Source organism: Scyliorhinus canicula, chromosome 22, assembly GCF_902713615.1.
Source record: "Scyliorhinus canicula chromosome 22, sScyCan1.1, whole genome shotgun sequence".
In the NCBI taxonomy this organism is placed as follows: Eukaryota; Metazoa; Chordata; class Chondrichthyes; order Carcharhiniformes; family Scyliorhinidae; genus Scyliorhinus; species Scyliorhinus canicula.
Genome location: NC_052167.1, coordinates 7714443 through 7733741, shown reverse-complemented (window position 1 = coordinate 7733741; position 19299 = coordinate 7714443). Strand labels below are relative to the sequence as shown.

Here is a 19299-nt window from a genome sequence, read left to right as displayed (position 1 = left end):
TTTATTTTAAGTGAACAGACACATTTGGATATGATGATGAGGAAGGCAACTTATTGATGAATCATCCTAGGCCTTAAAGTGCAGATGTTGCTTCAGGGTTGCACTCCCGCCCACAATAACCAACCCAACCTCTGTACTGCTTATAAGAAGAGACATTGATTAATTCACAAATATAGACAATGCAAAGAAATATGTTCAGAACCTAAAAAATGTACCTTTAGTGAAACACAAGCCCAGTAAATATTCCATGATATTTTGATGTTTGTCTTTAAGGCATCATACCATATTCAGAACACTGACTAACACAAGAACCACATCCTTTGAATATAAAGGAACATATTTTCCACTGTGTGTCTCCAAACTTGCTTCTGAAACACATTACCTAGTTTCACGTTAAAAAATGAAGCACTAATTAAAGTGCCACACAACATGTCCAAATTAACAATAAGAATTTGGTCGCAAAATCTCAAATTAAATCAAGTTATGAAATATGGTTTCTATTCCACTGAGGGTTCTTACCAGTCACTTTTGACGGTGTGTGGTTGAGGCTCAACCCTGCTCGACAGAAGTTGAAAAAACATCAGTGTGGTAATTTGAATGGTACTGGATGGAAGGAGGGGTGGGGTGAACCCAACTGCTGCTTCGTCCAAAACATAAATAATCTCCAATAGTCGCGAAACATTTAACATTAATATTTTTGTCTAAAACAAAGAATATTGTGAATTTCAACCCTCAAAAGAATTAAAATCAAGTCAGGACTTTTAAAAATACAAGTAGAATAAATTGAAGTCACCTCCCTGCAGCAAATAGACTCTTCCAGTGGATTAGTAAGTGCCCTGTTTATTCTCGGCAGATAAAGTGAAGTAGACTTTACCACCTTGTCATCAAAGTACAGTGTTTTCCCAGTGTCATCAACAGGAGGCAAATAGTAGGTGTGAGATTATCAGTCATGATCCAGTTATGTCAGGCATTGTCTCAAACGACATTAGCATAGTTAAAGGCTGCCGGCTGAATCAGGCACATTTTTTAAAATAGTGAGATTCAAGAGGCCAGACATAACTTCAGTAATAACTTCCAATTTGGTTTCAATCACACAATATTTTGCATTTGAGACAATGATCAACATCAACACGCAAATATGATTTGCTTTTCAAATATTAAACAAGGTCCAAATACAGCCCTATAATTTGACAGAGTTTTGTTTGAAGCTGTATTCCCACCTAGAAAGTCAATACTCCTTAGTAAAGCACAGATGGCTACAGACCTTGAAGAAAAGGACAGAATCTTCCATTCTGGAATACAAGTTGGAGACAGGAGCAGAAATGGGAATGGCAGCTGCTCAGGAGTGGGACAGCTAGCCACATGATCTTGTGTGGTCAGCTCATGACATATATATGCACAAGACGCTCGGCAACTTTCATGGCAGAGGCGGGCAGGACATCACCATTGCCACCCCGACCTCAGGGGGTTGAAAGCCAGGGTAATAATAATCACAAGTAGGTCCCCACTCTCTCACTCCCCGCTCTCTCTCCCCCTCCCTCCTGTCACAAGGAAACCTGGACAACCATTTACACATTTCAAGCCACGGATATCAGTCTGGCTGTCATTTCAGGGCGGGCGGGGGTTGTTAAGTCTATTTAGCGGTCCTGTGACTTTGTACTTCAATTTATTTCATAAAATGAGATTGTCTTTTGATTCAGGATTCCATTCTGGGATCTTCCCATCCAGTTATAACATCAACTGGGATCGTAACGACAAGCACTCAATATATGGCAACCATTTCAAGCTCTCAATCTTCTGTCAGTGACGGAACATTCTGCTCATTAATCACTTTCTGGGGAGGGCTCACGAAGTGGTATAGTCATTCATGCTCCGAAACCATTCAGATGACATTCAATCCTTCTGTCTATCTGCAAGACAAACGTGCTCACGAGGGAGGAGGCCCAGACTGCTGATATTTGGACCCTCATCCCATTTGAGATGGAGGCCACAGTATTAGCTGGAGGGGGCCGGGGCTGTGCATGCGGTGAAGACAGGACAGGACAGAACATTCAGAGGATACCTGCATTTGTCGGATGCACTGACCAGAGCAAAACATTGTTTGGATGAGAGTTTCCATCAGCTAAATCATGCTTCTCCATTCCAAGCACTAGCAAGCAGGCAAAACGGAAGAGGAGGCAGCCCACCCCCAGCCCCACCTCGGAGGTTGGTTACACAATCTCAGAATCCTCAAAAGGAAACACCATGACAGCATTCACCTGCCCTCACCACCAGCGCAGAGTCATTCTTTTTTTAAATAAATTTAGAGTACTCAATTATTATTTTTTCCTCAATTAAGGGTCAATTTAGCTGGGCCAATCCATCTACCCTGCACATCTTTTGGGTTGTGGGGGTGAGACACGCGCAGACATGGGAGAATGTGCAAACTCCAGGCGGGCAGTCTGGAATTGAACCCGGTCCTTGACGTCATGAGGTAGCAGTGCTAACCATGCGCTTCCCTCAGCACAGACTCATGCAGTTGGTTGGTGTCATAATCTGGTGATAACCGGAGATGAGAGTCCACAGCTGACCGCGAAAGTGGCAGCCGTAGTCTCGCACGTTCAGAGGACTGATGGAGCCCAGGCCCCGGAGCCCAATGCAGATGAAGAGCCTCTGGACTTGGCCATGAGACCCCTGTTGGAGATGCAGAAGCAGGCAGGGGAACATCAGACAGAGGTTACTGAGTCCATGCACAGACTGGAACGAAGGCTCTAGGAGTTTAGCCACCATCTGTCTTTGAAGTCCCAGGTCACAGAATCCCAAAAGTGCAGAAAGAGGTCATTCAGCCCATTTCACCCCCCCCCCCCCCCCCCCCATCCTTGTAACCCCACCTAACCTTTGAACACTACAGGACAATTTGGAATGGCCAATCCACTTAACCTGCACATCTTTGGGACTGTGGGAGGAAACCGGAGCACCCGAGGAAATCCACACAGACACTTGGAGAATGTGCAAACAGTCACCCGAGGCTGGAATCAAACCCGGGTCCCTGGTGCGGTTTGGCAGCAATGCCAACCACTGTGCCACCAATCTATCCAGGTCCATCAGGCCATGCATGTGGCTACCAGACCTACATGTCATAGCTGTGGATGCAGTGCAGCAGTGGCTAGGTGAGAGAATCAGCGCCATAAAGAGTTGGGAAACCTGGAGGGAGTTAAAGGAGTCTGAAGGATGCCAGCTTGCACTGACAGGGAGGAGTGACAGCCCTGGGGATTCTTTCCAATAGTTGTTTCTCTTTATTCTTTTCTGAGGGGAGAGCATTGCCGGCCAGCATTTGTATCCCACAAACTGAGTGGGCTTGCAATTAAGAATCAACCACATTCCTTTGTGTTTGTAATCACATGTAGACCAGACCAGGTAAGGGCAGCAGATTTACTTCCCTAAAGGACATTAATGAACAAGATGGGTCTTTAAAGCAACGATTACAGTTCCATGGTCACCATTACAGAGCATTATACTCCAGATGCATCAATTGAATTTAAACTTCCCTAGCTGCCGTGGTGGGATTTGAATCCATGTCACCAGGCATTAGCCTGGGTCGCTAGATTACTAGTACAGAGGCACCACCATTTCCCCCATGAGTACTCTTTGCAGTTCTCGTTGGTGTTGTATTGGGGAGATGTGATTTCACCAGAGGGTGTACAGAGGAGATTTACAAAGGTGTTTACTGGACTGTGAAGCTTTAGTTATGAGCAACGATTGGATAAACCAGGGTATTTTCTTTGGAGACTGAGGTTATCCATTTGGGACCAAAAAAAGGATAGAGCAGAGCACTTTCTAAATGTAAAAAGTAGTTAGGAACAGTGGATGTCCAAAGGGACCTGGGGGTTCAGGTGCATAGGTCCTGCAAATACCAGGAACAAGTGCAGACAATAATCAAAAAGGCTCATGGGACACTCACCTTTTGCTGCAGTTACACAAAACCCTGGTTAGACCCCACTTGGAGTCATGTGAACAGTTCTGGGCACCACGCCTTCGGAAGGATATTTTAGCCTTGGAGGGAGTGCAACATAGGCTTACAGAAATGATACCTGAATTACAGGGCTTGAGTTACAAGGAGACATTACTCAAATTAGGCCTGTTTCGCTAGAATTTAGAAGGTTTCGGGCAGATGTGATCGAAGTATGGAAGATATTATTAAAGTAACTTTGACTTTGTCTGTATATATGTTTCTGGAACCTACCTCTTCATTCACCTGGAGAAGGAGCAGCGCTCCGAAAGCTAGTGATTTGAAACAAACCTGTTGGACTTTAACCTGGTGTTGTAAGACTTCTTACTGTGCTCACCACAGTTCAACGTCGGCATGTACACATCATTATTAGAGAAAGACAGGGTAGATATAAAGATAAACTATTTCCACTGGTTGGAAATAGTTTAACTTGGGGGCATGGTCTAAAAATTAGGGCCGGACCGTTCAGGAGCGATGTTAGGAAGAATTTCTTCATTCAAAGGATGGAGAGGCTTTGAACTCTCTCCTACACACAACAGTTGAAGCTGGAACAGATGCAAATTTTAAATCGGAGATAGATAAATTGTTGTTCAGCAAATATATTAAGGGATATGGGCCAAAGTCAGGTATATGGAGTTAGGTCACAGATCAGTCGTGATCTCATTGAATAGCAGGACAGGCTCGAGGGGTTGAATGGCCTACTCCTGTTCCTTGTAGTGTTTAGGAAATCCCTATTTCCATTGGTTGTGGGGTCCATAACCAGGGAGGAACACCGATTTATGGTAAAAGATGCAGCATTTAGAGGGAAACGTTTTTCACCGAGGATGGTGGAGATCTGGAAATAACTGCCTGAAGGAGTAATGGACGCAGAAACTCCCACAACATTTAAAAAGTACAAGTATATGCCCTTGACATTCCATATGCCAAAAGGCTATGGACCAAGAGCTAATGAAACAGTTCATGCCTGCCTGCAGCAGGATCACAACAACATCAAAGCGTGGGCAGATGAGTGGCAAGTAACATTTGCACAATGCAAGTCCTAAGCAATGACCAACTGTAAGAATGAGAGTCCACCACTGTTAATACCCTTTCAGGTGAGTCCTCACTGCCGAGAACCTCAACTGCTCCATGCAATTTACAGCTGTGGCCTCTAGGGCAGGTCAGATGTCTGGTGTTCTGTGGCAAATAGCTCATCTCGACTCCACAAAACCTCTTCAGAACCCACAACACACAAGTAGTGATGGAAAGAAAACACTCTCTACTGGTCTGGGTGGCCACACCACCACCTCTCCACAGTTCAACACCATCAAGGTGTGTCCCCAGGATTCACATCGGAGGTGGAGGTGAGGTGGACTTTTCTATACCAAGCATTTCCCAAAGCAACTTACCCTTTTTGTTTAATCCAAGCCTCGTCAGCTTTTCACTCTGACTCTGCAAATTAGTATTTCCAGCCAAATGCACAGACAATGCATTCATTAAATGCACCTGTAAGTACCATACAAAGCAATCTCTAAGGGGTCATGACCAGAGGAAGCATATTTTTCGGTTTGATATGACAGTGCCAATACTGCACTGGAGAAACAAAGCTGCTTCCAGCAACCAAAATCAATAACCTAATCAGAACCCAATGATCATACTCCATGAAACAGGGTTGTTACATTTAATTTCAGAAGTTTCCACTTTCAAGTGACAGATCTCTACACTAGCCCGGTAGAAAATTAATATTTATTTTGAAAGATTTACTACCTGTTTATCACATACAAGCATTTGAAAACACTACACACATTCAGTTTAGAGCATTTGCTTTGGGCAGCACAAGTGGATAGCACTGTGGCTTCACTGCACCAGGGTCCCAGGTTCGATTCCCCACTGGGTTCGTGTGTGTGGGAGTCTGCACTTTCTCCCCGTGTCTGCGTGTTTCCCCTCCGGGTGCTCCGGTTTCCTCCCACAGTCCAAAGACGTGCAGGTTAAGTGGATTGGCCATGCTAAATTGCCCTTAATGTCCAAAAAAAGTTAGATGGGAGATAGGGTGGAAGTGAGGGCTTAAGTGGATCGGTGCAGACTCGATGGGCTGAATGGCCTCCTTCTGCACTCTATGTTCTATGTTTATTCGAAAGGTATCCAGTATGTTTTATATATGTGCATTATTTAACAATAGGGCTGCCTCCTGGCCTCTTTGATGCACTAATGTGCTGAGAAAGCTTCTCATTTCAGGAGCAGCCCGCAGAACAGACACGGCAGAAATCAAATCTGTTGCCTGAGGCAAAGACTAGGGGAGAAAAGTCAACATAAACTACTCTCAACCACATCCTGACAATTGATTTAAAAAGCCACTGGTTAAAAACCCAACAAGAGCACTTCCAAACTAAAAATTAACTGAGCTAGCTTGCTGGCAGTTCACTTAGATTGGAGTGCCTCAACTGGGAGATAATTTGACAACTCTCAGTTACACTGGCGAATAGAGAACCATTTCACATTGAAGAAGCAAACAAGAAAGGCAATCAAAGTACTTGATTGACATACATGCCCTCTCCTGCTAGCCTACAATTTCTTCACCCCTCAGGAATGATTTTACACCATTAATTCAATTTAATCCATACTGCAATTAAAATTTATTTTGGTGAGCGCACAGTGTCACATTTGGACCAGTTTAACAACAACATTGACTGATGGGGATATATTTCTTTAATAAAATAATTCAAGAAGAGAAATGCAAAAAATTCAGTGACCCCCTCGCAGTTCAAGGGCCGAATATAAATAACTTGTTAATTTAGTCACATTGAGCAAGGCAATGTTCTGTAATATTTAACAGTTGCTAATTTGTGTGCACTGGGGCGGCTAATGGGAACAGTTGATATAAGTTTTGAAAACATTTATCCAATTTTTAAATATTTTGGGTGCGATTCTCCGGAAAGATTTCGATGTGTGGTTGCGAGCAGGAACAGCCACGAGCTTACCGGTGAGGCCGACAACACTAGTCAACATTAAATGGTCCGCTTAACGGAGCCCCACGGCCTTCTTGCCACAAATGAGGCTCACCAGCCAATTCACCGGGACAGCTGTGGAGAGCCTGCTGCACAATGTCGGCTGCGTGAGTGAAGGTGTCCAAGGTGTGGCCCAGTCTGCGACTGCCATGGCTGAGGGTCTGGGCAGAATTTCCGTCTCTCTGGAGGATGTTACCCAGTATCATGCTGACCTTGATCAGGTGCAGCAGGACATGTCCCGCTCTCAGATGGGATTGGCCGAGGCGCTGCAGAGCTTGTTCCAGTCACAGGTGGGCATTGCCGATGCGCTGCAGAGCATGGCCCAGTCATTGAGGAGCATCGCTGAGGTGTCAACACCCTGGTGCAGACGTCAGGGAGCTGCCAGGGCCTGACGAAGCGAGGCAGCTGCAGCTCGAACCAGCTACTCCTCTGTTCAGAGACAAACCCCAGGGCCCTATGGGCAACGAGCGCAAGGGGCGGCTGCTGGATACCAACCCAGGCCCATCCCATGGAGTGGGGCTGGTGGCCTCCAGCTCCCCCAAGTTCCACCCTTTGAGGCCTCAACCCGCAGTCAGCACATGGGACAGGACGGCACAGATGTGCTTGTGCCACCGACAAGTGCACCAGGGCCCCAGAGCCCCCAGGGGATGCCCACCAGGGGCATCAAAGGTCACAGGATGTGTAACCAACTGGCTGGCTCCACCTCAGATGTGAATCCTGGGGACACACGTAGATGCAGTGGCACAGCAAGGAAGGTTAATCACGTTGAGCGTCACTGAGGGCACCGTCAGAAGAGCAGGGCATTGCTGGACCTCTGTGATACATTAAAAAAACATTTGACCACAAGCAGGACAGCTCGGTCACTTTATTCTGCAATGTGGCCCGACTTCCAAACCCATCTCTCCAGGCATTCCCTACCCCCTCACTCATAGTACTCACCCACACTCCTGCCATGGACATGACACAGGAGCTGTGTCCCATTCCCTGGGTGCTTGGATGTTGGCTGCTGCATGTGTGGTGTTGCCTCCCGCAGTGTTCACGCACAGTGTCCAAGCATCAAGGTGTGATTGGGATACTAGGCAATGACTCCCACATGCTGCGTGCCCGCCCACCCACAGGAATCCACTTGGGTTGTTAGAAGTGCTCACTTAACCACGATTGTCAATTCCCTGTTAGCAATAGCCTTCAGCTGCACAGCCAGAGACCTCGGTAGTCGGTGGATATTAAGGGTGTTTGGTGGGGCAGCAAGTCAAGTGCACCCGGGCTCTTTGCCTGCGAGCAGAGGTGGCTGCTCACCTCCTCAGCTCCCCACAGAAGCCCTTCCTTCAGGTTCACGTTTTTCAACTAACCGGCACCACTTGCCGTGGAGGCTGATGAAGTACAGGAGGCCGTTGGATATGGGGTAGCTCCTGTTAATTGTTAACTGTAGATCAGAGGAACAATGGCCTTTGTCCGGTTCCGATTCTGCTGGCTTCGAACTGGTACGGAATAGTAGCTAGGAGCGTCTATCTCGTAGCGTGCGTTGACTTGAGACTTACTTGGTTGATGCAGCTGCTAGGCAGGTCTCTCATCGCTGAGAGCAAAGGCCAAGAGAGCGAACTGAACTTGGGGACTCTGCTTTATACCCAAAGGGGTTTCGCGCCCTTTTGGGCGACCACGGACTTGGTCCCAATTAATTGGACCATGTCCCAATCGTTCCTATCAATTTTCTCCAATACCGGAGTTGTTCCCTGATCGTTGGCCTGCCTTTGTTTTAGCTCCCACTGGCGCCGGGGAGTCTGTCTTGGTCCCGATTGTTTCAATGTCTCTTTTTGTCCCTGGAGATAGCTCATTAATATGTTAATGGCTATTGGTTTCGGTTCTGTCTGGGTTCTGCAAATCTTAATACACAGGAAACCTTGCACCTGCTTGTTTTCTCTGGTGTTGTCTGTTTTTCCCTGCACTCCTTGCGAGTGTCCATTTGGAAATCGGGACGTAGCCACCCCAGGTGGCTACAATTTAAAACTGAAGGTGCAGAACTGGAAAGTAAAAATATGGAAAATAGCGAAGAATTGCATTTATAAAATGATAATGGCTAGCAAAACAGCAGAACGGCTTTGATAATTCTACTCATGTTTCTGCCAATAGATTTATTTTAATAATGGCCTGGATTTTAAGTTGATAATTAACAAGGCAAACTGTGCTACATACCATGCCTCTGCAGGGCCACATTTCTCATCAACAGACTCAGTGAAATCAATGCGATTCTGTGAAGTTGCAGTACATACACAAATATGGCCAAAAACGTTAGGACTGGTACATTCAACAGTAAGTGAATTTTTAATGTTGTGCTAAATGATCATGATTGCCATATAATCTCTGGATAAAAGCAAATTACTGCAGATGCTGGAATCTGAAGCTAAAGAGAAAATGTTGGAAAATTTCAGCAGGTCTGGCAGCGTCTGTAGGATCCCAACAAGTGCTGCCAGACCTGCTGAGATTTTCCAGCATTTTCTCTTCGGTGCGAAATAATCTCTCTTGCCTCTAAACCATAGAATTTCTACATGGCAAGAGGAGGACATTTGGCCCATCAAGTCTGCACCCACCCACTGAAAGAGGACCCTACCTAGGCGCACTCCCTCACCCCAATTCCATAACTGCACCTAATTGGAAACGGAGAGGCAATTTCTTTAGCATTGCCAATCCACCTAACTTGCACATCTTTGGACTGTGGGAGGAAATCGGAGGAAACCCACGCAGCGTGGGGAGAAACTGCACCCAAGGCCGGAATTGAACCAAGGTCCCCAGCTATAAGGCAGCCGTGCTAACCACTTCCACCCAAAAATAAATCGAATTTTACAACTGTCACTAGCTTTGGAGATTTTGCTTTCAAACTACTTTTCCCATCCATCTCTTATCTCATCTGCTTTTCCGGATTCTTTATTGGGCTCTCTGTACATTATTAAAATCTAATTTAGGCTTTCTGGTTTAGATGCTGCATGCCTCGGAGGATTCTTTTAATCTGATTCTTTGGAGCGTCACTGCTCCCTGCTCTTTTCATAGATGCCACAGACGCCCCTTAGCTGACATTTACACGCAGGATCAGACACACCCGATGCTGAAAAGCCCAACATATTTGGACAGCTGCAAGTAAGGTGAATACTGAACCATATTCCTTCACAGCTGACTGCAAAATCTGGGCCAATATGTTCAGACCTTAAAACTGACTAAACATGATACGTCATGCAAAAATGACCCAATTACCTGAAATGTCCAAGTGAAGCACATTGCAGTAATATGCATCAACAGTTTTCCTTTTCGAGCCCAGATCTGATGTACAGAACAATTTTTGTTTAAAAAACACATGAAGCTACAGATGAGCAAGCACTCTCACAAAACTGTGTTTCAGCCCTGGGGGAGGTGACCACGGATTCCCATTGATTGAGCGTCAAAGCACCACTGATGCCCAAGGTAGCCGGAATCTGTCTGGTATTACCAATATAATTTTTTTTTTTTTTGAAGTGACAATGCAAATTAGGAAAATAGAGGCATCAAATTATTCTACCCAAGCATAACAGAACAACGCAAGCACAGACAGTGCTGCTATTACCCAATCTCAGGAGGTCAAATGAGGAGGATGGACACTTCAATGTAAGCAGAAAAAGAATCAGAGGCCAACCATGAGGAGCATAGATAGCGTGGATAGTCAGAGACTCTTTCCCAGGGTAGAGGGGTCAATCACTAGGGGGCATAGGTTTAAGGTGCGAGGGGCAAGGTTTAGAGGAGATGTACGAGGCAAGTTTTTTTTTTTTACACAGAGGGTAGTGGGTGACTGGAACTCGCTGCCGGTGGTTGTGATGGAAGCAGAGACAATAGTGACATTTAAGGGGCATCATGACAAATACATGAATAGGATGGGAATAGAGGGATATGGACCCCGGAAGTGCAGAAGATTTCAGTTTAGACGGGGAGCATGGTCGGCGCAGGCTTGGAGGGCCGAAGGGCCTGTTCCTTTGCTGTAATTTTCTTTGTTCTAACCGGTCCTGGCTCACATTCATTCATAAAAACTGACATTAAGGCTAGCCCAAACCTTTGAGCAGGTTACCAGTGTCAAAATGTGTATGGTGTATGGGCACTTAATTCATTTAAAGTATTAACTGACATCCCTCCAGACCATAATTCTTCAGTATAGCATGCATCTATTATCCACAGCTGAAATAAGGTAAGCTGAAGCATTCCTTGGTCCAGTAAGTAGGATTAATACCAAAAAGCTTACGCAAAGGGCGATTTAAATAGAAGATCTATGCAGTGTAGTGTAGTGAGTGATTACTTTTGTTAACATTCCATCGGGAAAAGGTTGGCATTGAACCAAATGCATTTCTGGGATTCAGTTACCAGTCTGTAAATTTAGCACAAAAAAAAATTATTTGTTATCAAGCTGCATTTGAGAATGTCAACAGAAGATCGAGTAACTGCTGTTAACTAATTATATCATAGAATTTACAGTGCAGAAGGAGGCCATTCGGCCCATCGAGCCTGCACTGGCTCTTGGAAAGAGCACACTACCCAAGGTCAACACCTCCACCCTATCCCCATAACCCAGTAACCCCACCCAACATTAAGTGCAATTTTGGACACTAAGGGCAATTTATCATGGCCAATCTACCTAACCTGCACATCTTTTGTAGCCACCTAAGATGGACACTGGGCTACAAAATGGAGAACTGCTAAGGCTGCAGGGAAAAACAGTCTTAGCAAGGACAAGCAGTTTGCAGGAGACTAATTAGCATTCTGCACGTACAGATACCAGTTTGTGGCCAGGTGCAGAGTCTCAGCCAAAGGTGTAAATGGCAAGAAGATCTACATAGTAATGAGGTGATCCAGATCCAGACCCCACACAATAGAAACATTTAAGTATGAATGGATACTTTTGAGTAGACGCCCAGACAGAACGGCACCACTGTATCCAACACAAAGAACCATAGGGACAGCCCACCCATCGAGAAACGACCCTCAGATTGGGGGGTTTGGAAGATATCGATTGGGAAAGGCCCAATCGATACTTGGCAGGTAAAAGGCCCGCCCCGAAGGGGAACGGACTTCTAGACCTATAAAAGTAGACCCCGCACATGGTTCGGTCTGTTTTGGATCCGGCTCTCTGCTGTTTTGTCGCTCCGGCTCCGCTTTGCTGATACATCACATCCTGACTCCAGTTCCATCACCAGCCGTTGAGCCATCAGCCATCGAACGGTAAGTGCCAATACAACGATCGCTACGTGATCCAGACCTTGCTAGATCCTGACAACTTTAAGTACCTGAGAGTTGCAGACCAAGAACGGGACGAAGGCCTTGCTCCCTGACCTTGCCTGTTCCTGTCTAGATAAGTATTTTAGTTGTTTAGTATTAGAAGTAAGTTAGTCTCTTTAGCGTATGCATGTGTATTTATTATTTGTCATAATAAATATCAATCGTTTGGACCTACTAATCGGTGTACAGATTTATTACTTTGAACCTGACCTTGATATACTTGTGAGGTGTCTAAATACGGAACCTGGCGACTCCTGAGCATAATTACATACACAGAGCCATAGTAGTGTTAAGCACACGGCCTTTAAACGGAGGCGTGTTAATACACTCCAGTAAAACGAGCAACACTTTGGACGTGGGAAGAAACCGGAGCACCCGGAGGAAACCCACGCACACACGGGGAGGATGTGCAGACTCCGCACAGACAGTGACCCAAGTCGGAATCGAACCTGGGGCCCTGGAGCTGTGAAGCAATTATGCTATCCACAATGCTACAATATTCTAGAAGGAGAAGTTGCTTTGAAAGAGGTTTTTCTTTAAAATCATAGACAAGCTCATTGCACGGTGCAGGCAGCTGACTCAGGATTGAGATAGTTACTGCTTTTTGTAATATAATACCTAAATGATGAGGAATTCACATAGAAGATATTGTGGTACTACTAGATCAACCAGTAATTTACTGGCCTGTGAAAATTGTGTTTAAAAAAAGAGATGTGAAAATATATACCTATGTTTCCTGATAAAAACCACAACATCCTCTGAATAAATGGCAGTTTCCTGCATCAAACTGATTCACTTCATGCAGAACCCCTTGACCTTCTGGCAAATCAGCTGCAGGCACAAAGAAAATATATGGCTTCCTCTGAAATGAGAGACTCCCAACAGTGCATATTACATGATGAGCACTTTACAAGCTGCACTGCATCCAATCATATTCTGCATTATATTGAATGCTTTTGTCAATCAGCCCTGCTACTGAAACCACTGTACTTCCGGTTTAATTTAAACATGTAATGTTCAGAATCTGAACTAACTCGACCAATTCCAACGGAGCAGAAAATGCATCAATTTAACATCAGCTGAAATAACCGATTGATGCCTTAGATTAACAATTATTGTCTTAGTCAATTATTGAAAAAAACTTCTCCTCAAAGGGTGAAGTCTAATTTTAAAACAGTGTCCCCTAGTTCCAGACCCCTCTACAAAAGGAATCTAGTTCAGACCTTGCACAGTACTTTAAATATTTTTCAATTTATATACAGAATAGAAAAGACGATATTTACATACATCAACCATTAAAAAAAACACAGAAAATATAACAACCCCTCATAAAATCTAAATTTCCCCCCCCCCCTCCAAACAACTAACGGTAGCCAGTTCCTTGAAATAAAGAATAAAAGGTTGCAATCTCCAATAGAACCCCTCGACTGTTCCCCTCGGTACTGCACTTTCGAGGTATAAGAATGCCATCAGATTCCCCAGCCATAACAGGGCACTGGGTGGAGATGGAGACCTCCACCCCAGAAGTACTCGCCTCCGAGTAATCGGCGAGACAAGGACCAGGACATCGACCCTCGCGCCCGTCTGCAGGTCCGTCAACTCGGACACCCCAAACGTGGCCACTAAGGGACAGGGTTCCAGCTCAATCTTCAGGGTCACCCGACATGGTGCTAAAGAGACTCAAAAACCCACAAGCTTGGGACAAGAGCAGAACATGTGCACATGGTTAGCCATATCTCCTGAACAGCACTTGCTCCCATCCTCCACCCTGAAAAATCAGCTCAGGGCGGCATGTGGCGCAGTTGTCAGTACTAGGACTGCGGCGCTGAGTTGCTGGGTTCGAATCCCGGCCCTGGGTCACTGCCCATGTGGAGTTTACACATTCTCCCCATGTCTGCATGGGTTTGGGTTTTACCCCCACAACCCAAAGATATGGTTAGGTAGATTGGCCAATTGCCCCTTAATTAGGAAAAAAATGCTTGGGTATGCTAAATTTAAAAAAAAAATAAGCAACTCATTCTAGACTTGGTCAGGTGCCCCCAAATACCATTCAGGGTCTGAACTGCCTCTAATTATTTACATCCTTCCTTCAATAAGGAGACCAAAATCGTACACATCATTCAAAATACAGTCTCACCCATGCCCTGTATAACTGAAACATAAGATCCTTGTTTTTGTGTTAGATTTCTGTCATAAAAGGATGGCCTTCTTAATTACCTGCATACTAACTTGTCACTCGTGCATTAGAACACCTGGATCCCTGTGCGCCTCTGAATTCTGCAGCTGTCCTCCGTTTAAATAGTACTCTGCCTTTTTATTCTTCCTGCCAAAGTGAAAACTTCACATTTTCCCACATTGCACTCCATACGGCAGATATTTGCCCATTCACTCAACCTATCTATATCCATTTGCAACCTCATGTCTTCTTCACTACTTTCCTACCCATCTTTGTGTCATCTACAAATTTAGCTACCGTGCCCTTCACTCCCCTCATCTAAATACAATTGTTTCCTTACTGAATAATAGCTGGTTAATAATTGTCTGCTCTCTCGCCCTTTTCACTCACGCTGCTTTGTTCAACATTATTAAATGTATCTGCAGCACACAATGGGTGAAAGATAATTCTGACATATCATGACTTGCGTGGTTGCCTTGGTCGACTCTTGTACTCAAGGAAGCATACATAAATCAGAGTATGGAGGACAAAAGAACAATACTGAGTAGCAACATGCAATTACCCATCATCTCCCAAGCAATAGTTCAGCAGCACCAAACGGGGTTTCCTGGCCTATATTGAGAAACCCAAAAAGTGAAGGCCGAAGCCCCAATGTGGAGAACTAAACCAAGGTTGATCAGGAAGTAATGTTACACAATATCATCTCAACTTTCAAAAGTTTGAAGGTTGTAGAAGGAAGGAAAGAATGATAGGATGAGGAATCCTTGCAGTTTGAGATACCATGAAACGGTAAGACTAACAAGCTATGCAGTTTTGAGCCTGCCAATATATAGCACCAGCTAAGTCTTGGTGGATTGGCGTGGAGTGTCTCTGGAGCTGGACGAACGTGGTTAGAGGACATCAGCAAATGAAAGGCAAAATATAAAGCCATACAGAAAGATTCACAATGGAACAAAAAAAAACATTCCCAAGAATGGAGGGAAACAAATTTTTCATTGCCCTATTGAAGACTGTGACAGAATGATTAAAGTTACATCAAAAGGAATGGTGTGTGCACTTGAAGGTAGGCGATGTGAATGAAGTTGAAGAACTATAAATGGAATGATCAAACCAGACAGTGTAGGCAGTACTCAATGATGAGTGGAGGTAACCAATGAAGAATGATTACCATGGAAAAGCCCAGGTGAAGCTCAAAGTTAACAGAAAGAATCAGCCATCAATTAGATGGAGCATGTTGAAAGAAAAGTACAGTAAATAGCTGCAAAGATGACATCACAGAGGCTTCATAGCAATAAATATGAAATGCTGGAAAACACTAAATTAGGTAATATCTGTGGAGAGAGAAACAGCTAACGTTTCAGCTTGATGACTTCCATCAGAATAGGTAGATGTTAGAGATTTAATAGATTCTAAGTGTAGAAAAGAACAGAGACCGGGGGGGGGGGGCGTGGATAAGAATGGAGATGGCGTCATGTAGAGGTACGAGCCTGGGTGCCATGGTAACGGCGCCGTTGCCGCTCTCCCCCAAGAGGTTTACCACGAGCCCGGTGGTGGCGGCGACCCTAAGAATCTGGGGACAGTGGAGACGGCATAGGGGGGAAACAGGGGGAGGCTCCATTGGGTGGCAATCATCGGTTCATCCCAGGGAACAGGGATGGGGGATTTAGGGGGTGGCAAAGGGTGGGCATCAGTAAATTGAGGGACCTGTTTATTGGCGGGAGGTTTGCAGGCCTGGGGGATCTGGAAGATAAATTTGGGCTTCCCCAAGGGAACATGTTCAGATACTTGCAGGTAAAGGCGTTTGCTAGGCGACAGGTAGAGGGATTCCTTTGCTGCCCTCATGGGGGACGATGGACAGAGTGCTTTCGGGGGTGTGGGTCGGAGAGGGGAAGGTGTCTGACATCTATAAGGTAATGCAGGAGGTGGAGGAGTCGTCAGTTGAGGAGCTGAAGGCTAAATGGGAGGAGGAACTCAGGGAGCAGATAGAGGACGGAACTTGGGCGGATGCCTTGGAGAGAGTCAACTCTTCCTCCTCATGTGTGAGGCTTAGTCTCATCCAATTTAAGGTGCTGCACCGGGCCCACATGTCCGGGACTAGGATGAGTAGGTTCTTTGGGGGTGAGGACAGGTGCACCAGATGTTTGGGGAGTCCAGCGAACCACGCCCATATGTTCTGGGCATGCCCAGCACTGGAAGAATTCTGGAAGGGGTGGCGGGGACGGTGTCGAGGGTGGTTGGATCCAGGGTCAAACCAGGGTGGGGACTCGCGATTTTTGGAGTTGCGGTAGAGCCGGGAGTGCAGGAGGCGAAAGAGGACGGTGTCCTGGCCTTTGCGTCCCTAATAGCCCGACGAAGGATCTTGCTACAGTGGAAGGATGCGAGGCCCCCAAGTGTAGAGACCTGGATCAGTGACATGGCGGGATTTATAAAATTGGAAAGGGTCAAATTTGCCCTGAGAGGATCAATACAAGGGTTCTATAAATGATGGCAGCCTTTTCTGGACTTCCTGGCTCAAAGATAGGTATCTTGGTCAATAGCAGCAGCAACCCGGGGAGAGGCGGGTGTTCCTTATTGTAGTTTCTATTATGTAACTTAATATTGTGTTAATTTGCATTGTTGTTAAAATGCTGTGTTGTTCATGGAGATGGGGCGAATGTTTATGATTGCTAATATTATTGTTATTTTTGGTATTTTATTATGGTTCGTTGTTGTTGTATAAAATTCAAAATTTTTCAATAAAAATTATTTCAAAAAAAAAGAAAAGAAAAGAACAGAGACCAAAGTTTGTGATAGGGTGAAGCACAGGAGTGATTAAATAACATGATGGCACAAGGCAAAAGAAGGTGGTAATGGAGAAATCAAGATGAGATGCAAATGGCCAATGGCGAAAGCATTATTGGCACATGCTGTTCAAGAAAAGTGGAACCAGTAGTTCTGATCCAAATTGTTGAACTTAATATTGTGGCCATAAGATTGTAAAGTGCTGAATCAAAAGACAAGGCAATGTTCCTTAAGCTGGTGTTGATAATAAACTAGTTTAGAAGTGCATGATGCCAGACACTGTTAACTGCTTCAGTAGCATCCATGGAGATAATGGAATTACATTACTCATCCTGGTATCCATGAGCAGAGTTCAAAAGACAAATAGCATAATCAATGGGATCATCAGAGGAACAGCTCACTGGTTAAAACTACATTTCTAAATTTTAATATGCTTTAATCTTGTTATCACCAAAGGTAGTTGAAGCATCTGTTGCTTTAGGCTAGTTAATGAGATAAGTTACTGAAGGGCAGCACACAAAAGACACTCAAGTCTGACCGGGTCATTTCAGTGACAGTCCAGTCAAACTTCAGTCTACACTCTCCTGAGCAGATACAGACTCAGACCAGAAGAGAGTTCTCAGGCAATTGGAAATTGAAATTAAGAATTTTTGGCCTCATCATGCTGTTTAGCACAGGGCTAAATCGCTGGCTTTGAAAGCAGACCAAGGCAGGCCAGCAGCACGGTTTGATTCCCATATCAGCCTCCCCGAACAGGCGCCGGAAGTGGTGACTAGAGGGTTTTCACAGTAACTTCATTTGAAGCCTACTTGTGACAATAAGCGATTTTCATTTCATTTCATCAAAATTGAGCACAAGTAGGAAGGGTAGATTGAAACCATAAAATAAATTAGATAAGATAAGAGTTAAAATAACTGGCTTCTGTAAAGGATAAAATATTTTAAATTGCAAATACATTGAAAAAGTATGTTTTAACAATGGTATATTAATATTCCACTAAAAATCTACCGCTGCCAAAAAAATCAATTTATGCAAAAAGTGATATTTAAAAAGTGACAACATTCTTGAGTTGTCAATTCCTCAACAGTCAAGAGCACATTTCAAATAGCTGCAAATTTCACACAATTTCCTAAAAAATATCCGTGGCAAGGCTCATTAATGCACATTTTAATATAAATTCCTGGTAAGTGAATGATATAGAGTAAATGAGATAATCTCCCTCTCTACAGGGATTGGAAACACGTTGCAGATATTAACAAGCAGCAAAATATTTGCCTGAACGATTAGTGATCTTTGAGAGAGAAGAAATGTTCTGTCCAGATGGTGCTCAAATTCCCTCCCCCACTTCACATATCAATAACAATACAATATATCCATTATTGGTCCATTATACAATCCATTATCGTCTCTCACAAACTGCTAACAGCACAATTCATTTATGGCCCCAAACATCAGGACAAAGTTTTACCCAGTTGTCAAATGCTTCTGGACTTGCAAAAAAAAAGAGCAATGCCTTGATTTGAACTTTTAGGTCTTTGAGAACAGCTTTTTCTGTGAAGGACTCTCTGAACTCCAATTCCAACTGTTCAGCTTGTCTACAATGCACAATACTTGTATAAATTTCAGATGATAGCTTCAACTGAACTAAACACAAGCAACCCCACAGTGGAAATGTCTACTGTGGTACTTACCTATTCCAAAAGGAACTGTGTCATGTTACAGGCAGTCTAGGTCAATAACTTGAAGCAAATCTTTAACATACAAATTCTTATCCTAAACACAATGCTGATCTTTCTCTAAAAAAAACCCACTGCTTCTGTATCAAAAGGATGATTGTTGCCGAGAAAACAGCTATTTAACTGGAATCAACGAGAAGAGGAGAAAAAAAAAATCAGATCACACGGGGATTTTGATTAAACATAGCTTTAGAAGGACAGTCATAATAAAGTCATTATAAATTAATTTAATCTGCAACTCTAAAGGCTTTCATGAAATAAATGGCTTAGATTGTACAGATAGTTTTACAAAATCCAGCAAAATAGATTAACACCTCAGGTGCAACATTTAAATTGCGTCAAATATAA

General features: G+C 44.3%; 1 protein-coding gene across 11 annotated transcripts in view; it reads right to left on the bottom strand.

Annotated features, from left to right (window-relative positions):
- The window catches only part of LOC119956020 (serine-rich coiled-coil domain-containing protein 2-like), a 643754-nt gene that overhangs the window by 571753 nt on the left and 52702 nt on the right, over positions 1-19299 (bottom strand). The gene's annotated exons all lie outside the window — the stretch shown is intronic.